Raw genomic sequence first — 21,850 nt, forward strand, 5'->3', positions numbered from 1 at the left:
GTACCTTGCGCGGCAGAATTTTGGATTTTGTGAAATTGACGGTGAACCCTAGTTTGAAGAGGGTTTGTATGATATGATTTGTGTGATTTGCGCACTCTATTAACGAATGGGCCTTGATTAGCCAGTCGTCTAGATATGGGAACACATGTATTTGCTGCCTTCTTATGTGTGCAGCGACTACTGCTAGACATTTGGTAAAGACTCTTGGTGCGGTTGTTAATCCGAAAGGCAGTACCTTGAATTGGTAATGTATTCCCTTGAATACAAACCTTAGGTATTTCCTGTGCGATGGGTGTATTGGTATATGGAAATAAGCATCCTTGAGGTCTAAAGTTGCCATGTAGTCGTGTAGTTTTAGCAATGGCAATACTTCTTGTAGTGTGACCATGTGAAAGTGGTCTGATTTGATGAAAGTGTTCACTACTCTGAGGTCTAGGATTGGTCTCAGCGTTTTGTCCTTCTTTGGTATCAGAAAGTACAGTGAGTAAACTCCTGTGTTTATTTGTGTGTTTGGCACTAATTTGATTGCATTCTTTTGCAATAGTGCCTGCACTTCTATCTCCAGGAGATTGGAATGGTGTGTTGTCAAATTTTGTGCTTTTGGTGGTATGTTTGGAGGGAATTGTAGAAATTCTATGCAATAACCATGTTGGATAATTGCTAGAACCCAAGTGTCTGTAGTGATTTCCTCCCATGCTTTGTAATAATGACTTATTCTTCCCCCCACTGGTGTTGTGTGGAGGGGGTGAGTGACATGTGAGTCACTGTTTAGTAGTAGGGGTTTTGGGGCTCTGAAATCTTCCTTTATTCCTAGGGAATTGCCCTCCTCTATATTGTCCCCGAAAACCTCCTCTATACTGTCCCTGGTAACTGGACGGTGTTGCTTGTGAGGTGCTGGCTTGTGTGCTCTGACCCCGAAACCCCCCTCGAAAGGGTGTTTTACGGAATGTGCTGTAATTGCCTCTGCTCTGCGGGGAGTAGAGTGCGCCCATGGCTTTGGCAGTGTCCGTATCTTTTTTGAGTTTCTCAATCGCTGTGTCCACTTCTGGACCGAACAGTTCTTTTTCGTTAAAAGGCATATTGAGAACTGCTTGTTGAATCTCTGGTTTAAATCCAGACGTTCGGAGCCATGCATGCCTTCTGATAGTTACAGATGTATTAATTGTCCGTGCAGCTGTATCTGCAGCGTCCATGGAGGAGCGGATCTGGTTGTTGGAAATGGTCTGTCCCTCCTCAACCACTTGTTTTGCCCTATTTTGTAAGTCCTTGGGCAGATGTTCAATGAGATGTTGCATCTCGTCCCAGTGGGCTCTGTCATAGCGCGCAAGTAGTGCCTGGGAGTTCGCGATGCGCCACTGGTTTGCAGCTTGTGCTGCGACTCTCTTACCAGCTGCATCGAACTTGCGGCTTTCTTTATCTGGGGGTGGTGCATCTCCAGATGTGCGGGAGTTGGCCCTTTTCCTAGCTGCTCCTACAACAACAGAGTCTGGTGGCAGCTGTGTAGTGATGAAAACCGGGTCTGTAGGAGGCGCATTATACTTTTTTTCCACCCTTGGTGTGATAGCCCTACTTTTGACCGGCTCCTTAAAGATTTCTTTTGCGTGCCGGAGCATACCAGGGAGCATAGGCAGGCTTTGGTATGAGCTGTGGGTGGAGGAGAGTGTGTTGAATAAAAAATCATCCTCGACCTGTTCTGAGTGGAGGCTTACGTTGTGAAATTGTGCTGCTCTAGCCAGCACTTGAGAATACGCGGTGCTGTCCTCTGGTGGAGATGGCTTCGTAGGGTATGCCTCCGGACTGTTATCTGACACTGGGGCGTCGTATAGGTCCCATGCGTCTTGATCTTGGTCACCCTGGCTTATGGTGGTGTGAGCTGGGGAGTGTGATGGAGTTTGTGCTGGTGAGACGTTAATCACGGGCGGAGGAGAGGGTGGTGGGGTAACTCTTTTCACCACTTTTGGTTGTGGTGTCTGTTCAGTTTGGAACTCCAACCTTCTCTTTCTTCTAATGTGGGGAAGGGTGCTTATTTTTCCTGTCCCCTGCTGTATGAAAATACGCTTTTGCGTATGGTCCACATCAGTTGATTGTAGCTCCTCCTGAAACCTATGCTTTTGCATTTGGGAGGTTAGCGAGTGCTCTTCTGTATAAGAGCCTGAAGCTGGGTCGCTTGCAGTTTGTTTCGGCACCGAAACCCTGTCTGCGTGTTTTTTCGGCTCCGAGGTGACTTTTTTCTTTTTCGGGGCCGAAACCTCTCGGCGTCGATCTTCTTCGGTGCCGCTGTCTCGGCGTCGAGCCGTGTCCACACCGGCATCTCGGTGTCGAGGCTTGTCTCCAGCACTTTCTCGGTCCCGAGAAGGCTGCGTGCCGGTGTCTCGACCGGAGTCGGACGATTTCGGCACTGTTTGGGCCTTTTTCGGTGCCGACGGTCGGTCACCGAATTTATGGGTGGAGCCATGGCCTGATGGCAGTGGCGTCCCCTGGGCCTTGTAAATCTTCCTCTGTGTGGTTTTCGACGTCTTACTCACGGTTTGTGTATCGTCGAATCCTTCGGAGTCCGATTCTTGGATCGAGAAGGTACCTTCCTCTTCTTGTTCCTCGAACTCTCGGTGGGCTGTCGGCGCGGACGCCATCTGAAGTCTTCTGGCTCGACGGTCTCGGAGTGTTTTTCGGGACCGGAACGCACGACAGGCCTCGCAGGTGTCTTCACTGTGCTCAGGTGACAGGCACAGGTTACAGACCAAGTGTTGGTCTGTATAGGGGTATTTATTGTGGCATTTGGGGCAGAAACGGAACGGGGTCCGTTCCATCGGCGTTCTTCAGCACGTGGTCGGGCCGACCAGGCCCCGACGGGGGATCGAAAAACTACCCCGAAGGGCACCGGAGCTCTTCGATCTTCGATGCGGTGTTGAATCTAACTACGCCGATCCCGAACGCAACAATACCGACGAAAATCTTCCAAAATTAGCTAACTTTCCGTTCCGAAACTCGGAGCGACAGGAACACGTCCGAACCCGATGGCGGAAAAAAAACAATCGAAGATGGAGTCGACGCCCATGCGCAATGGAGACAAAAGGAGGAGTCACTCGGTCCCGTGACTCGAAAGACTTCTTCGAAGAAAAACAACTTGTAACACTCCGGCCCACCACCAGATGGCGAGCTATTGCAAAACATGCGTATCTACAGCGACAGATGCCATCGAACATATGGTTATTTGGTAAGGATATTTTGCAAATAAAGAAGAATTGCAAAGTGAGGTAAGTTTAAGATAAAAGGACAGTTGTTTGAACAGGCTTGTTATTTACTTTTATAATGTGCACAATTGCATACTACCTTCTAAGATCAATGCTCAGCAAGTTTTACACTTCTTTCCTTGCGATGCAAAACTTATTTGTTGGGTTTTATATATGAAATAAAACAGATTAGTAGTGAAATTTTACGGGAAGCATATTTGAGTAACAGAATCAGAGACAAGACCAGTTAGCAGTGTGTAAACAGGCTGCTACTGATAAGGGTCAGTTAAAGGAGCGCTGTGGGAGAATGTAGTTATTTGTTTCCAATCACTTTAGGTAAGCGATAGCTCTTGCTCCCGCACTGCCACAATTTTTAGGTAAGCTTACTAGAAGGCGCATGCTGTGAGGCTCACTATGAACAGAGAGGGGCATGGAACCTGACCATTGCTACCAGTTGACTGCCTTCCCTTGCCACTCATTTGCCTTCTTCCTATTCGCTTCCAACTTGCCAATCAAGTGTTTGTCCCTCCAATAAAGCACCGCCTCTTTATCAAGTGTGTGTTTGCCTGTGCTTGTGCTTGGTGTCAGTGAACGTCTTTTACTCTTCCTGTGAAAGCATGCACAAAAAGTGCGTATGTTTTCGAGCCGTCTCTTTCGTTGTACGACTCTCCCCTCAAGCTGCTGCCTGTCACTTTAGGCCTATCTTCCCATTATCTCCCTGTTGCTCTGACAAATGTGTGTTTCTGTGTTTCGTCAACCACCCACCTTCCCCGTATTGCTTCTGAGTCCTCTCCACTCTGCCTGTGCTGCCTATGTGGCCCCGGCCTTCCACCATGATGCTTTCACATCTCCTGTCCTCTCCTTGTTGCTTCTGTGTTCCTCACTTGGATCCGACTTGGATCTGTAACTCAACTCAAAAAAAGCAGCTGTGTCATTTTGTAGGAGTCTGCATGAGACATAAGCAGAATTGCATATTGACACAGGTGGCCGCATACAAGGTTTTTGTTTATTTTATGCTTTAGGATGCTATTCAGCATGGCTAAAAACCATTGACAAGGGTCACAAAGGCAAGAGTTATAGGCTTTGCCAATGCTTGTTCTTAAAGGGAGATCCTGCAGGGCAATAGCTGCTGTTAATTATCCTCCCCTCGTATGGGCCCGAGTTGTGCACAAAGCATAATTAAACGTTGCTAAAGGCAGAAACATCTTTTCTAAATCATTGAGTGGTGACAGCTAAAAAAACCACAACCGCATACTATAAGCTCATACAAGTCCAAAAAATAGTGCTAAACATTTCTCTAGACTGATCTTCATATTTCATTTTGATCAGAAGCTCTGCTTATGTCTGACAGGGTAATAAGCCAGGGTCAAATCACAAAAAGTGAACAAGTTACTTACCTTTGGTAACGCCTTACTTGGTAGAGACAAAGGGCTAGTTGTATCATTCTTCACAATAGTGATTACCTAATTGCGATTTTTAGCGAATCACAATTAAGTAATCACTATTGGAATGTATGAAACTCCAGGAGTTTCATATGGCGATTCGCAAGAGCTCACAAATGGACCTACCTCATTAATATTCATGAGGTAGGTCGCAATTTGCGAGCCATTGCGAATGGCTACAGTCACAGGGATGGTGGCTTGCTGGGTTCAGGAGAAACCCATGTCTGTGACTGCTTTTCAGTAAAGCAATCTTTTTTTTTTTTTTTTTTAATGCAGACCGTTTTCCTTAAAGGGAAATGGGATTGTTTAAAAATGAAAAATGAAAAGTTTTCTTTTCATTTTTTAAGAGTAGGCAGTGGTCCGTGAGACCACTGTTTGCTCTTAAAAGACATTTTCACATGCATTCACAAAGGGGAAGGGGTCCCTTGGGGACCCCTTCCTCTTTGCGAATTTTCCTCTTTGCGAATGGGTTACCACCAATTTGAAATTGAAATTGGTGGTAACTGCGATTATTTAGCGACCGCATTCACAGTCACAAAACAATCCTACATACCTCTGCGATTCGGTATTAGGATGGGACACCCCTGACACGCCCCTTCCTTATACCGAATCAGTATGTAGTCGCAAATCCAATTTGCGGTCGTAAATTGGACTTGTTACATACCAAAATGCATTTCTGCGATCGCAAACAGCCCGTTGCGATTGCACAAATGTTTGACACATCTGGCCCTATACCTAGCTGCAGATTCCCAACGGTTCAATTCTCTTTAGGCGTTAGACTGGATCTGGAAGATTTTTCGTGAGCAGTGCCCCTCCATGTTGGTAGGTGGCCTCGATCGGCTCAGCTTTTGGGTCATCGGCGTCTGCACTGGAAGTAACACTGCAATACCTATATAGATGCCAGCAAGGCGTGCCAACGTCAGTTCTTTTCTTTCTGTACCAGAACTTGTGCTGATTCGGAGAACAGCTACCTCATCAGTCGTTTTAGACTGATGTTTTTCAGCATTTTGTTGATTATTTTTTAGTTTTTTCCTCCTGGAGTGTCAAGGTTGTCCTCCAGGAAGACGGCTTTTAATTACTGTGGAGTCTGTCATTGGGGGAGGACGGGTCCACACCTCATCTGTCTTTGGTGTTTGGAGCGCAACCATAACCCAAAGTCAAGCTCCAATTGCTGGGCCATGCATCCGAAGGCTTTAAGGGAGCAGTTCCTAAAGCTGGCAGTGGCCCGCCCGCAACTCTGCGTAGGTTGAGGGGAAGGTCCCGGTTGTGGTGACCATGTGATACATCCAGAAATTATGAAGAAGTACACAACAACACTGATATATCACAGCCATATTTGTCTTAAAGTACTACAACCCAATCTGTCAATAAAAAAGATTAACTAAAATGATATCTGGATAATAAGCCCTTATTTTCATTCAGAAACAAACAACATACTCTTCAATGCAATCAGATCTACAGTCATATTTAAGGGCTGACAGGTAATGATCAACCACATCATCAGCACTTAATAATCAGTATTTTAGATCTGAAGATATTTCTACCCTACTTGTTTCTCCTTTTGCTCGTCGTAGCAAACAATGCTTTCATTTCCTAGAGACTGACATTATCATCAAGCACTTGTATAACCATAATAAACCTGAAGATCGAGCACTTAAGGGCTTCAAAGAATGTAAAATGCCAACATCCTTCAAACTAGCTGTTTAAACTTTTCTGTATGCATCGACCTTTATCTGGGCTACAGTCAGAGAACCACAAGCAAGTTTTAGAATCCTGCAGAAGAAAGTCCAACATCATTACTTATCTACCCTTTTACAATCAGTCCACTTTTACTCACACAGATGTGCAAACATTACAACTGCTTACTCAAACAATCCTAATCCTAAAACAATGCTTAGATGAGGAAAAAAGAAAAGTGTTGTACCTGAAAACCTAGTCGTTCCTCAGGGAAATTCCCATTAAAACCATGAGTACTGAATAGTTGCGCCCATGTGTGTGACCCCAGAGCCCTTTTTTTAAATGTTCATTTTTGAATTTACTTTGGGAGGCCAGAAGTTTTTGTCCTCCAAAGAAACAATGTTGCAGCCTACCAAGAGTCTATTTTGGCCAGTTACATTATTTTAATAAAAAAAAGGGAAAATGCATTTAAAAGTATAAGCATGTCTACTCCAAGACACCCACTTGCTTGGCACTAAGTGCCCCATGCTCGCACGGGGGGATATGACAGAGTATACCATGTAGGATTTTCCAGGGGCTCCAGGGGGGGGGTGGTTCTGCTGCACCGTTCCCTGCCCATAGTGATAACTGCTACCCAGTCTAATTCGCAAGGGCCCTATGTTGTGGTGTCCGGCACGCTCCGGGGGCAACCAATTAATATCCTGAGAGCTTACGCCCCTCCTGGAGCGTTTGACCACTTTTTGCTCGCTCTCCGGGACGTGTCGTCGGGGCTCCTGCTGGGGCTGACCCTGCTGGGTGGAGACTTCAACTCTGTCCTGAACCCAACGTTGGATATCTCTGGCCCGTGCCCGTGAGTCGCTCCCATCGGGCGTCGGGATTGAGCAAATGGGCCAAGAGCCTCGGCCTATGCGAGGTATGGCGAATATGGCATTCCAGAAAACAGCAATATATTCATACGTCGGCGGCATATATTACACATGCCAGAATTGATCTCTTCTTCATGCCAGCACTAGATGTTTCCAGTGTCACTGGGGTGGAGATTCTGCCGCATGTGGTCTCAGACCATGCACCGTTACAAATCCGCCTGGGTGACACAGACCCCACCCGGCACCTGGTGTGGCGTCTGAATGCCTGGTACCTCCAAGATATGGAGTATACCCAAGTGGTGAAGGATCACCTCACCCATTACACTGACCACAATCTGGGGTCGGAGCAGTCGCCAGGTATAGTCTGGGCGGCTTGCAAGGTCACCCTCCAGGGGGCAAGCTAAACATCTCCTGCGCGTGCGGGAGCGCGCACGTAACCTCAAGGTGTCAGACCTTGAGGCCAAGGCACTACGACTCGAACGTCAGCTCACTATTTCCACGCATGCTTCCATAACGAGGCAACCTACCCTGAATAGAGAAGAGATCAGGTATTTGGTTCTTGAAACGGCAAGCATATGTGGCGAGCTTCAGCAGCCCATGTGTACGGTTGGGGGGACAAGAACGGAAAACTCCTGCATTGGTTGGCGTCCCGGCCGCTGGCGGATAGAGTTATCCTCGAGATAGTTGACGAGTCAGGGACCTTTTCCAAAACGCCTAGCGATTTTGCGCAGAGCTTTGCCGTCTACTATGCGCAGCTTTACGAAGAACGGCCTAGGATGTAGTCAGAGAGGGATGCCCCCCTGCTGGGAGATGTTACCCTCCCTAAGCTCTTCCTGATGGAGAGACGCAGCCTAGATGAGGCCGTCAGCCTCGAGGAGGTGGGGGAGGAGATTGCGAAGCTAGCATCAGGCAAGACCCCGGGCCCGGATGGCTTCCCGGCAGAACTCTACAGTAAGTGTAGTAATATCCTAGGCCCCCATTTGCTCGCTATGTATGAGGAGGCCGAAGAGACAGGCGGCTTTTCCCCGGGCCTTGACCAGGCCACCATAGTGGTGATCCCCAAGACAAACCCCCTATCACGGCATTGCTCTGCCTATCGCCCAATCTTCCTTCTTAATACCGAGATTAAGGTACTGTCCATGATCTTTGCAACCAGACTGAAAGAGGGGTTGCCCTCGCCGATTCACCCAGATCAATGTGGCTTCATGCCCACGCGAAGCACTAGGCACTGCATTAGGCGCCTGCATGTGGCGTTGGCCCACCTGGGCCTTCTGACCACTCCATTGGCGCTCCTTCTACTAGATTTCGAAAAGGCTTTCGAAACTGTGGACTGGACTTACCTGGACCAGGTGCTACTGAGCAATGGGCTCGGTCCTAGGTTTTGTGGGCTAGTGAAACTCCTCTACTCCAATCCGATGGCATGAGTGCAGGTAAACGGGGTGATCTCAGACCCACTCCCCATTCGACGGGGCACCCGTCAGGGGTGTCTCCTGTCCCCGCTTCTCTTCACACTGGCGATGGAGCCCTTGGAGAAGCTCATGAGGGAGGACCCCCTGATGGCTGGTCGGTCTTGGCCCGCAGGGCATAAAGACCATGTGTCACTTTACACAGATGACGTACTTTTCTTTCTGGCCGACCCTGCCCGCAGCGGACCCCGGGCGCTGCAGATCCTGGGCCTGTTCTCAGAGGCCTCCGGTTTGATCCTCAATCCCAGTAAATCCCTGCTGGTGCTGCTGCACCCTTCCAGAGACTGTGTGGATTGGTAACAAGACATCCCTATCAAGCGTAACAGCTTCAGGTACCTGGGTGTGCAAGTGGCTTTGTTGCCAGAGCTGGCCTGGGCGCTTAATGTCTCCCCACTCACCCAACGGGTCAAAGACGACCTTCAGCGCTGGCAGACCCTGCCCCTTAACCTGCTGGGTAGAATAGCACTCTATAAAATGATGGGCCAAATGAAGCACATATGGTGGTACAGCGTTTGCTTGGCAGGTAGTCAGATCACAATTTTGTCCAGGACACCAAATGTAAAATCTCTTCCATTCTGAAATTATAGGTAGGCAACCATAGATGGCTGTTTCTCTTGAAATGATCATGCAATCCTGTAAAAGGTTCAAATATCCATAATAAATGAGCTCAGGAGCCAAGTCACCAAATTCAAGGAATGCAGTTTGGGAGGTAGAAGCTGGCCTCTAAATTTGTGTAGATATAGTCCGTATGGTAGTCTCTTGTGTGGTCCTTCTGGTGAATAAGGTTCATAAATCATCACTGACGTGGCCACTCTAACGAAATTAGAATCATTCCAGCTCTCTAGAAGGTGATGACGGTCACTGAAATCAGGGAAAATGTTGGAAGGACATTTGCTGAACCAGACGATTCAAGGAGCATTCCCATTTTTCCTTGAGATGAAGTCAAGACATTTTTAGTTTTCAGTGATTACGAAGAGCTCTAATTAAAAGAAATCCCAGTGACAAAAGATGTTGTGAAGGACAGAGTCGTTGAGGAGCCATTTATGGTTTATTATAATCGTCTGTCTCAGTAAGTCAGCTTGAGCATTCTGGCCCCCAGGGAGATGGACTGCCATAACCTTCAGTTTCCTGGTTATTAATCAACACCAGATCGGGTGGGACTGCAATGACAAGGGTCAGGACCTTGACCCTCCCTGATTCTTCACACAGTGCATCATTGCTGAATAGTCCGTCTGAACAAGAAGAGAGCTTGTCCTGAAAGAAGGAAGGAAGGCTTTCAGGATCAGGAGCACTACCCCTAATTCCAGCGATGTTTCGTGATTGTTCAGCTGACATCACAATGCGAGAGCCTGAGCTGCAAGTATGCTAAGAGTGATCTTGTCCTCCCACCGGACACCACTGATTTTCAAGACATTCCTGTTAAGGTCTCATGTGAAGGAGGGTATTCAGCACCTGGAAGATGCAGGACGCCATGGAACCTAGATGTGACAATATCTGCCTTACTGTTGGATAGCTTGCGTTTAACAGATTGCAAAATTTCAGGCAAATAGAAAGTCTCTCCTCTGAAGGATATAGTTTTGCTCCTAAAGCACCCAGAAATGCTCCGATAGTGCAGAGACTGCACTGGAGATTATGTCGATTCCTCATGCTTGATGTACAGTCATAAGCGGTTCAGAGTTGAGACTGGCATTTGCAAAGGTTGAGTAGCCTGCAAGCTTGTTGACTCCTTGATGGCCAATCATATAGAAATTGCTAGACAAACATATTCCGTTTCTTAAGATGTGCTGCAACAACAGCCATGCATTTTGAAAATGTTCTTGGTTGACATTTGAGACCTAATGGAAGGACCTGACCTTTATAAGGTTTGTTGCCAACACAAATGTTAGGAACTTCCAATGTGCCTTGGCTAGAGGCACAAGAAAGTATGCATCTTGAAGATCTACAGAGGATGGCCAATCTTCCTGAATTAGCGGCAGGTATACCTGATGCAATGCTTGCATCCTGAATTTTCTTTCCATTTCTGTTCGTTCACCAGGTTTTGATCCAGAACAGGTCTGAAATCGTACTTTGGCCCTTTACTTTTCATTACAAGTTAGTAGGAATAAATTCACAGTCCTTTTTCGTGAGAGGGAACTGTTTGTTTTTGCAGCAGAATGATTACTTCTTGCTGAAGCATCCCTGGTAGTTGCAAGGAGACCTTCTTTGGTGGCATCACCTGAGAAGAATGGTTAAATGGGAGACAGAGGAAATTCCAAACAATATTCAAAATAAATGTGTCGTTTGTGATAAAACACCACTCTTACAGAAAATTCAAATTGTTGCCCCCCACCCGCATAGGTAACCCAAGAGGGGTAAATGGGAATCATTGCTTTGTGCCTGCGGGGGCTTCCCCGCTGCCACAGTTGTTTGATGCCCTCTATACCTTTGGAGTGGTGTATTTGTTGTTAAGGACCATGTTGCGGACCTTGAGACCACCTAGGGGGTTGAAACCCTATGTGGTAAGTAGCCTGCAAAGGTGGCGAGTCTGTAAAATAACTTGGATCAAAAAGTGCTGCAGAACCAAATGAGAGAAATACCCTTCGCCTTGGCCCTGGCTGCCAAGGCAGGAGTGCTTTATGAATTTGTGTACTAATGCCTAAGAGTCAGCCTGACAAATGTCAAGTACAGACACATTGCATGCAAATGCAGTAGGAGCAGCTTCGGCCCTATTGGAATGGGCATTCAAAAAATTAAAAGATAGACAGAGTGTTGAAACTTTTCAAACACTCACCCCCAGTCAGGGTATCCAATCCTTCTGAAGGCTGGGTTTTGGCCAGTGCAGAGCACATCTTGATGAAAAAAGCAATCCACATTGACAAAGGCCTTTCACACTGCCTTGCCATTTTTTGCCCCATAGGGACACGCACATAGAGATTATTGTCAACCATGTGGTCTTTAGTGGGATCAATCTAAAAGCGTAATGCTCTTTTAGGGTCCAGTAGATTAAGTCTCTTCCTGTCTTCCAAGCAATAAAGTGGGGCAAAGAACAGTGATGGATTGTCCAACGTGAAAAGCAGTAACAACTTTAGGTAAAAACACCACCATATTCTACAGTACCGTTTTGTCTGGGGAAAAAGGGGATATATATGGTAGTAACCAGAGAGCTTGAAGTTCTCTCATGTGTCATGACAAAGTCACAGCGATGAGAAAATCTTCAGAGTCAGAATATGTAGTGGGTAGCTATGCATGGGTTTGAATGGCATGCAAATTAGAGAACTAAATTAACAATGCACTTTAGTATCCAAAAGGGGTTGCGAGGAATCAGAAAATTTTAACATTTTGGAAAACTCATCAAAACAAGTGATTTGAATAAAGTTTGGTGTGGTAAACAAAAAAAGCAGAAAGGGCTGACAAATAACATTTAAGAGTGCCCAAATCTAGTGCTTGATGGGCCATGAATAAATCAAATAAGACATCTGACAGGCCTGCAATGGGTTGGTGTAGCAGGTGTCACACCAAGCTACAAGCTCATCCCTGTGTTCCACATAGACAGATTTTGTAGCGGGGCACTGGGAGTAAAGATGATATCCACTACCTCAGGAAGAAATTCAAAGCATCAACTGCCACTGCTCAATCTCCATGCATGGACCCTGTCCTTCTGCTGCAACAGGAGACCCTTCCAAAGGAGAAGTCCGATTGGAGGTTAGATGCTCATGCCCAGACATTCCAGGTACCACACTCTCCTTGCCCAATCCGGAGTGATTACAATGACTTGGGCCCAGCTGGTCCTGATCCTCAGGACAGGAGAGGCATCTGTGTAAAGTGCACAGGAGTCCCATGCTCCACTGTATCTGGAGGGAGACAGTCAGGGACAGAGAGAGAGAGAGAGAGAGAGAGAGAGAGATAGATCACTAAAGCATGATACCATTACTTCGCCATTTAGATTTTTTTTTGTGATCTCTTGGCAAGCCATTGGTACATTTCTGGGGGGAGTCCCACAGCAACCTATCATATCTATCCCGAAAAGCCGTGGCAGTTGCAGTTTTCGTAACAGTTTCAGACATTTCACATACCTTTTTCTCTAGTGAATTAAGTTTTCTGCTCCATTGTCTTGTGAAACAGTGGATGTGGGAGTAATCGTATGACATTTCTTCGCCACTGACACCATTACAAAATCAGGAGTGAAGTCCAAACAAAGAAAGAGTCCTGTTCTGGACACCTATATTTCTTTGAAGCCTTTGAAGCCTGGAAGGCACTGTTTTAGCTGTGAGTAGTGTTAAAAAAAAAAAAGATCACATGGCTGATTCAAATTGACCTGTGACCAGTAAAAGTAAAGGCCTCAGAAAGAATATTTGGTGAAGAGTTTTAAAAAATAACTAAAGTCCTTGTGGATACTCACAGAGGAATATTCTATTTGTTAGCCTCTCAGATGAGAACTTCCTGGAATGGTGTTAATGTCATAAACTGGGGAGATTCTCTCAGGAGGAGAGCCTGATTAGGTGGACAAATATCTATCTATCTAGGATGACGCCTAAGACAATGTTGCAGTGTGTGTGTTCTAGATGGATATTTATGCCTAGAAAAAAGGGTAGAGGAAATATGCCTTGAATAGATTGAATGATGACTCAACAGTGATTTGTACCGAGGACTGGCTCAAGGTGGAGGAGATATGGATTTCCTTGGCAACACAAGTAGCCATGTGGGAGGCCAAGTCCCTGAATGTTGTGATGGCAGAGGAGGAGTTGGATCCACTGGAGTGACTGGGTAGTGGAGGCAGAGGAAGAGAAAACTGATGTGGCTGTGATGGAGGATGGAAAGAAAACTGTGGAGAGTGCTGAATAGTTGAAGGAGGAGACCGCAATATGACCACCTGAGGTGATGGCTTGGTTGGGGAGCATGCCATGGAATACTGGAGTTCAATTCTTGCCTTCTTTTTTTGGAGCTACTCTGAGGACCTGCATATTGAGTAGAATGATTTTGTGATCCTCACTGTCGAGCTGCCTCAAGCTCAACTCCGACAAGACTGAGCTCATCATCTTCGGAAACGCCACCTCAGCTTGGGATGATTCCTGGTGACCCACATCCCTCAGTGCCTCCCATGCACCGACTGAGCACGCCCGCAACCTAGGCATCATCCTTGAGTTCTCCCTACTTATGACCTGCCAGGTAAACTTAGTTGCCTCCTCCTGCTGGCACACACTCTGCAACCTTCAGTAAATCTTCAGATGGATCCCAGCAGACTGCCGCAGGACAATCACCCACGCCTTAGTCACAACCAAGCTCGATTACGGCAATGCCCTCTATGCCAGAAACATTAAAAAATTACAACTCATCCACAACGTCACCGTCAGACTCATCCTGGGCCTCCCACGCTGAGAACATATCTCCCAACACCTGAGAACCCTCCACTGGTTCCCGGTCAAGAAACTGATCACCTTCAAGCAACTCACCCACACGTACAAGGCCAAACACAATGCAGAACCAGCCTACCTGAACCACCACATCTCCTGCCACATCCCCACCAGATCCCTCTGCTCCGCCCAGGTGGCCCTGGCCACCATCCCTCGCATTTGTAAAACCACCACCGGAGAACAATCCTTCACCTACATTGCAGCTAAGTGCTGGAAAAACCTCCCCCTGCACCTCAGACAAAGCCCACCATCTTCAGGAAGAACCTCAAGACGAGGCTCTTTGGATGAGGCCCCCTCACCCCTAGGGCCTTGAGACCCTCATGGGTGAGTAACTGCGCTTTATAAAAACTGATTGATTGATTGCCTCTCAATTTCAAACCTCTTGACCGCAAACAAACCCTTGACAGTAAACAAGTTGGTACAGTTCCTTGTCTAGAAGTCCAGTTTCTCGATATACACTGGAAGCTTCACCTTTTGGCACAGTGGTGTCTCTTTTTTAGTCTTCCTCTTTAGGAGTCCTCAGAATGTGACTTTTGAGGATTGACAGAGGACTGACTTCCTACTCACTATCGCAAATTCTCAGCTCTTCCTTTTTCTTCAATTTTGCAACTTCCCAGTTATTCCAGACAGAGATTTTTGCTGCTTACACCACTCCCCCTTTCCATGAAGACAAATGTAAATGCTATGGAGGTCAAAAGATGCAGAGTGAAGAGTATTTTTGATGCGAAACAAAAACCTAATTAAGGCAGAGTTTAGTATTCAAAAATCCTGTCACAAGAAGCCCGAAAGAAAGAACTGAGGTGAATGCCACCTAGAGGGCATGATGGGACACTGGAGACACCAGTGTAATCAGCCTAGCATGGCTGCAGCCTACGTGGCTATGTCATCCTGTTATTTTACACATAATTTCCTCTATTTAAAAAAAAAAACGTTTATGATAGATATTTTAGCAATGTCACTGATTTTGTTTTCTAGTGACATGCAGATATTTCTAAATGCATTCTTTCGTTTATAAAAACAAATTCATGACATTGACCAATTTAGCTTGGTAATAAGCTGCAAAAATATATTTTTTTAAACTTTTAAAACTTTGTCCATACCGAACGAAATAAGGGAAATAAAACAAAGAAATTAACATTTTGAAAGAAGTGTTTCAGGGTCCCGCGCTTGGGCAGGATTATTCAGTGCTTATGATTATCAATTAGGATCCGTTGAAGAAGACAAAAGGGTAGAACTCTTTGTTATTCTAATGAAAAAAGTACAAAAGCATCCAACTAGCTCATTTAACAGGTGCAGATGAACGATACACCTTCCAGGAATTCAGGATTAGAACAAGAGAGTGGCATAATGGTACTACACACCCACCCATCTTTTACTCCAAGCAAAATATGTTGGACAGTTGCAAAGTCAAACACTATGAAAGCAATTACTTACATGGTATTTTCCAAAGGTAACCTGCCTTTGGTTTTCACTCTGTAGATGGAGTGCCCAAGCACCCAACATATATTTGAACAGTTAATGTTCTGTCAAACTAAGACTTATCTCACTAGTACTGATCTGGACCCCAGAGATCCTGAGTGGTTTTCAAAGTTTTAACCCTGAGTCATTTTATCACCAGGTCAAATATTCGTAACATTATAAAGAGGCATATCAACGTAAACATTCTGTAACTCCACTGAAGATCAGGAAATACATTTATGTGTTTCTTGATGTCTGTTATTCAATGACCCCACCACTAGAACCACGATGTCTGTGTGCCTGAAAACAAAACAGCAGCAGCAAGATGGGTTTTTGCCTTCCATTTTTTTTTTTTTTTTTTAATAAGTCACCAAAGGGGCTTGCGTAGACTGCCATTAACAACTTGGAATTACAGTGGCAGAGTTTATTTCAAGAGACCTTGACCAACTGTTGGATTTCATGTAGTACCTCCAATTGATGAAACCAGATAGTAATGCTGTGCATGAGGGCTTTATTCTACGCCATTCCATATCTTATAGATTAATCCTAAAATTAATCTTGCAGTAATTTTAGTCTCTAATTTTTTTTTAGTTCTGGCTTAGACAAAGCTTAACCTGTTGCACCTGGCTCATGTTTTACAAAACAATGATAACAATATATGTGTTTGTATACACAAATACACAAACACAGGTTTTTCAGGCAACCCTTTTCATCCACTTACATTCGTGTCATTAAAATTTTGCTTCAACCCACCACACTAAAGCAATGGTGCAAAGATTCAGCCATTGGATCTCTTCAAAATGAGTGATGGCAGTGTGCTCTTGCACATGTGCATATCTATTTAAAAAAACATTGAACTTCATTAAAAATAAATTTAATGTATTTTTGTGGGAGGTCGCTTTTTAAACTTACATTGTTTCTGCAAACACATGCATGGTACTTAAGACACTTCTAGTGTCTATAACCAATGTTTGTTTAAAAAAACAATTTGCAGCCTTGCACAGGCCAGACCTATTACCTTTGCTCATGCTTGTTTTTTTTTTTTTTTTTATTTTTTTTTTTATATTATTTGTAATTTTATCTTCAATCAATTTGCCTCAAGATGGCAGGGTTATGACATCTAGAAGCATTTCGTCTTCTTGAATAGTGTGTGCGCGCATTTCAATACATATGTATATGTGCGTGTGCACATTTATAGATTTCTCTAATGTTGAAATGTACACTATTTTGACCAGGGAGACCCCAACATCACCCCCTTTTTCGGTCGAGGCTAGGCAGCGTTCATGTGCTGTCTCTCGACATACTGTAATCTATTTTGTGGGCTTTCACCTGGGGCGTAGCTTCAGGGGTATTTGGGGTGTTACACCCCCTTAATAAATGTATTTTCTAGCTAATAGTTGGGCACATGAGCTTTCAGTCAGGCATGGGGATATGTCAGTCGGATTTCACCACAACTTTTTACACACACATAGATACAAACACACACACACACACTCTCTCCCTTTCTGTTTTGAAAGTCTTAAAAAAAAATTGTAAGTTTACAAAATACTGTTTTCACTCACTTATTCCCTCTATCAATCTGCATTTCACACCCTTTCTTCTGCCTCATAAACCCCTCTCATGCACCCTGACCTCGTATAATGTATTTTTACATTATATGCCAGCGTGACTGTTGGGAAAATCTGAAGCTCACACACTACCCCGACCAAGCTACACCTCTGGCTTTCACCACGCCCTTCACATGCTCATCACTTTCATTCGTTCCTTGCCCTGGCTTTCAAAATTTGTTTGGTTTGTTAGGTAGCTGCTTTAGGTTTGTCCTGCCTTGAGGCTGTTTTGTTATCACCTTGGAGACTGACCCTGTTAGATGGATTACTGCATGATAGGCCATATACTTTAGTGTCGGCGCACTTCTTTTTTCTTTTGCCCCTCGGCTTCGCGCTCATGGTGGGATGCTGTTTCTCACTGTTTCTTTCCATGTCTCTGTCGGACAAAGGATATTTATATATTGCAAACTCCACCGGAAGGTTGGATCGCTTTACATGAGCATCAGTTAAATTTGCACCAGTTAAAGTTGCAGCACTATCCCTAAATTCTTCCCAGGTTTAGTAGTTGAAAAATATACAAACTGGCACCTTCTAAATAGAAAAAACACAAGTGAAACCTTCAACGTGACTCTCCCTGCACAGCGGGAGAGCTGATGCTACAATACTCACTGCACCTGGCAAACTCGCCCCATAATGCTTTGCAGGGCATTTCTTTTACAACACATTTTTGCCCTAACTCAACCAGTGGTGGTCCTAGGACAATGGGGTACCACCAACACGTTCAGAATGACATGCCCTTTCCAGATCATCCTTTGGGTCCCCACATTAGGTTGAGGGAAACCAAAATCATTATCTCTTCCACCATTCAATGTATTTTTAAGCTCTCTTGAGGCAGGAGCTTTTGTTTTACAGCTGGGAGTAGTTTGTGTTCTAAGGGCCTCGTTTGTAATAATATTCTAGCAGGCCTGCTAGGTCTGAAAATGTGTAATGCACTATGCCCTATAGGGGCTGACTATATGGTTACATTGTAATGCTCTCTGCTTTTGTCTCTTCATGTGGTTATGCCCTCTAGGGGCTGACTCTACGGTTACATGACCATGATTCTTCCACATGCTACTTTTTTTTGTAGTGGCCTCTAGGGGATTTTTTGACTATTACAGTTTAATGGCAAGTATATGAAGGTGCCCTGTAGTTTCTTTTGCCTCTTCAGTCGTGGCGGTATGTTGTTTCATCCTCTGGCATCTTTCCTATTTATGTATATAGCACGATTACATGAGCACCGGTTAAATTTGCATACCCATTTCTAAATTAGTCCCAAGTTCAACAGTTGAAAAATATACAAACTGGGGCCTTTCACATAGAAAAAGAAAACACAAAGGAAACCCTCAAGGCTCTCGGCGCATAGCGGGAGAGAGCTGATGTCACAATATTCACTGCACTCGGGAAACTTGCCCCTAAAATGCTTTGTGGGACATTCCTTTTACCACACATTGTTGTCCATAACCCAGTCTGTGTGGTGGTCCTAGGACAATGATACCACTACCAAAATGTTCAGCACAACATGCTCCTTCTGTCCAGAATGGTCTGACCATTACAGTGTCATGCCAAGTATATGAAGGAATGCACAAGCCCAGTTTATTTCTGATAAACGTTTAATGTGCTGCATGGCAAAATACTTATAACATCCAAAAGGCCAGACCTATTGGCTATGCTAATGCTTGTTTAAAACTAATTTATATTCCGCTTTCCCTTCCCCATCAACTATTTAAATTATTTTTCCCCCTTGTCCTATTTATATAATATCTCTTTGAGTTTGCATTCCACAATGTTTTTTTAAACTTAATTACCACAAGTGTTGTGTACCCTGAGGTAATTTAACCAAAAAGAACATGTTACCTGACTGATGTATCTTAAAAATAAGTTTATTTGTGGCTGCGTTAATACTGTGCAGTCTGTAGGAGTTTGTCATTGGTGTTGCCCTACAGAAAGAAAACTAAGAAGAGATGGGTGTTTAGTTTCGTCTTAAGTTCTCTGTGTTATATCAGGTGTCAGGTCTCTGATGACTGTTTCTCTTGCACCCTAGAAAGGAGCATCTGAATGCATCTGAGTTATTAGAAAGGCGTGGAAGGGCCGTAAAGCCATTCCTGTCTGACAGGCAGATATTAACCCTGAACGTATGAGAGGCCAGTCCAAGTCTGCATTCTAAGATAGTGCACTGATTCTAAAATCTAATCCTGTCCTTTACTGATAACCAATGGAAGGCCCTCCACACCCTGAGTCATAGTAACACCTGGAAAGCCAGGGTGTCCAATTAAATTACTCTCCTCACCATGATGTTGGTCAATCTTCTTTTTGGTAAGTCCATAAAGTAGACAATGACGTAGCTAGCCTGGGAGTTAACCATGCATCCCCACAACCTGGAATGATGTAACAGTACAGGGGATGTAGTGAAAAATCTTTCTAATCCGCAAAACAAGGTACCAGATGCTACAGCTAACTGTAATGACTTGTTTTTCCATGACACGTGTTTTGCCAATAGTAGCTCCCATATGTTTCTCTGAATTCTTTACTTTTACTCGTGGGGTAATGGGTATATAATCAGCCTGTAACTTTCAAAGACTTCAAGCTTGTCAGCACAGGGGTGATAAAGGCTACATTAAGCAGTCCAATGATATGTGCACATTTACTCGAGGGCTGGATTCAAATCCCTTTATGACAAAACCTGTGAGGGTTACTACCTTTAGAGAAGGTGACACCAGATACCTTCAAAGAGAAGAATGTATGCCTTTGGACCTGTATAGTTCTGGAGTAACTAATAATGGTCTTAAAAAACGTAGACTACACATGAAAGAACAGGCAAGAGAATCCGACTCCCTTGCTAAATAGTTCAATCCAATTCTGGTATGTTGGGAGTGTTGGAAGCTGGCACCTACGATACAGGAAGTTGTAAATGTTCTAATAAGAAAGGTCAATAAAATGTGTGAGTTTTGAAGATCTGGGGTGTGGCAATTCAAGTCTATTTGATAACACCAAAACCTGGAAATATTGAAGGAGGTGCTTCTACCTCAATCACATCACTCCTCTGGGAAGGTGTTAGCGACCTGCACAGCTACTCCTTTGCCAGCAGCATCAACTTTCTTGCTCTCCTTCTCGGGAGGAGGAGCGTCACCTGTGGTTTGGCTGTTTGCACATTTTCATGCAGTGGTGGCTACGATGGAATCAGAAGGGACATTGACCTAATATATATTGGGTCTGATGGAGCGGGCTTATATTTTTTGTCTACTTTAGGTGAGATAACCCTAAAGCAGACGGGCTCCTTGAAGATTTCGTCAGTATGATAAGGCATGCCAGGGAGCCTTGGGAAAAAACTGGATATCACTGTGAGTAGATGCGTGCCTGTCAAACAGGAAGTCCTGTTTGATAGGGTTCCTGTGTAACTCCACATTGTGAAATGCGGCTGCTCTTGCCACTACTTGCTGGTAGGAAGTAGTGTCCTCTAGTGTTGAGGGCATATGGGTTGTAAGAAAGGTTCATTGGTCAGGATGGGGTCAGGGTATGTGTCCCAAGAATCCGGGTCAAGCTATGAGCCACCCAAATCTTCCACAGAGGTATAATCTCCTGGAGTAGGTAAGGCAGGAGATAGAGGAGGAAAGGAGAAGAAGGGGATCAGAAGGTGGATCAGGAGGTGGTGGAGAAGGACTATGAAATGGGCTTGTGGCCTTTTCCTTGCTTCTTTTCTTTGCAGGTGGAGGAGAGTCCAGGGCTTCTTGAAAGATCAGCTTCCTTCGCCCTGTACCCTCCTGAATATGGAGGCAGATCTGATCAGCGTCCACATTCTCAAGGATAGGATCCACAGTTAAAGGTATAGCTGAAGACTAACTGGAGTCTCTCTGTTCTCAGGTTGTCGGGTCCATGGGTTTCGGCAGCAAAGGTTTCGGTCGGTGTGATTATGTCTGCATTCACATGGAGGCAGTGGGCAGTCAGCTCCGAACCAAAGATCAGACCGAGATAAAAACAATGTCTTGGGCTGAGGTGCCAGAGGTCAAATCCCAAGATGATGGCTTTATCTTGGCTATTTTCGAAGTCTACCCGGAGGGCTGGGTAGCCGAGACAGTTTTCGGATCTGGTCATGGCCTGGTAGCAGACCAGCGACCTTTAGAAGAGGCCTTTTCACAGTCTTGGGGTGGGTAGGTAGGGTCACAGTACTAATGGGTTGTCCTTATGTTACCTTGATGCGTTTGATGCCCGACTGCACGTCCGAGTCTTGGTTAGAGAAGGCCTCTTCCTGTTGTTCCGGTTCCTCCGGGAAAGTCCGGGATGTCATCTGCAGTCTTGTGTGCCATTTCTAGTTGACACACCCTTTGGGCCCAAGTATCACAGGTAGCCTGATGGTGATTGGGGCAGAGGCACAGGTTACACACCAGATGTTGGTCGGTGTGTAGAAATTTAGCGTGGCACAAAGGACAGGAACGAAACGCATTCATTCCATCAGCTTGGCATAGTGTTCGGTGTTGTGAGGTGCAGTAAGCCTGTGATGGGCAAGGACACCCCGAAGGGCGTGCGGTGGGTGCCCTGACCAGAGATTCGAGACAAGCGCTTAGACTGGAATGCACAGGCGAAAACAATACCGTCAAAGAAGACAAGACAGAAAGAAAGATTTTGAACCAGAGCAAGTCGAAAGACAGAACGAAGACACACACATCTGAACCCGACTGTTGAGAGAAAACAATCTAACAAAGGAGTCGATACCTATGCGCACTATCACCAAGAGCAT

The 21,850-nt window shown here is 45.1% G+C and overlaps 1 protein-coding gene across 19 annotated transcripts in view; it reads right to left on the reverse strand.

Annotated features, from left to right (window-relative positions):
- Nucleotides 1-21,850, reverse strand: part of C2CD5 (C2 calcium dependent domain containing 5) — a 669,580-nt gene that overhangs the window by 210,648 nt on the left and 437,082 nt on the right. The window lies entirely within an intron of this gene.

Source organism: Pleurodeles waltl, chromosome 4_1 (assembly GCF_031143425.1).
Source record: "Pleurodeles waltl isolate 20211129_DDA chromosome 4_1, aPleWal1.hap1.20221129, whole genome shotgun sequence".
Taxonomy (NCBI): Eukaryota; Metazoa; Chordata; class Amphibia; order Caudata; family Salamandridae; genus Pleurodeles; species Pleurodeles waltl.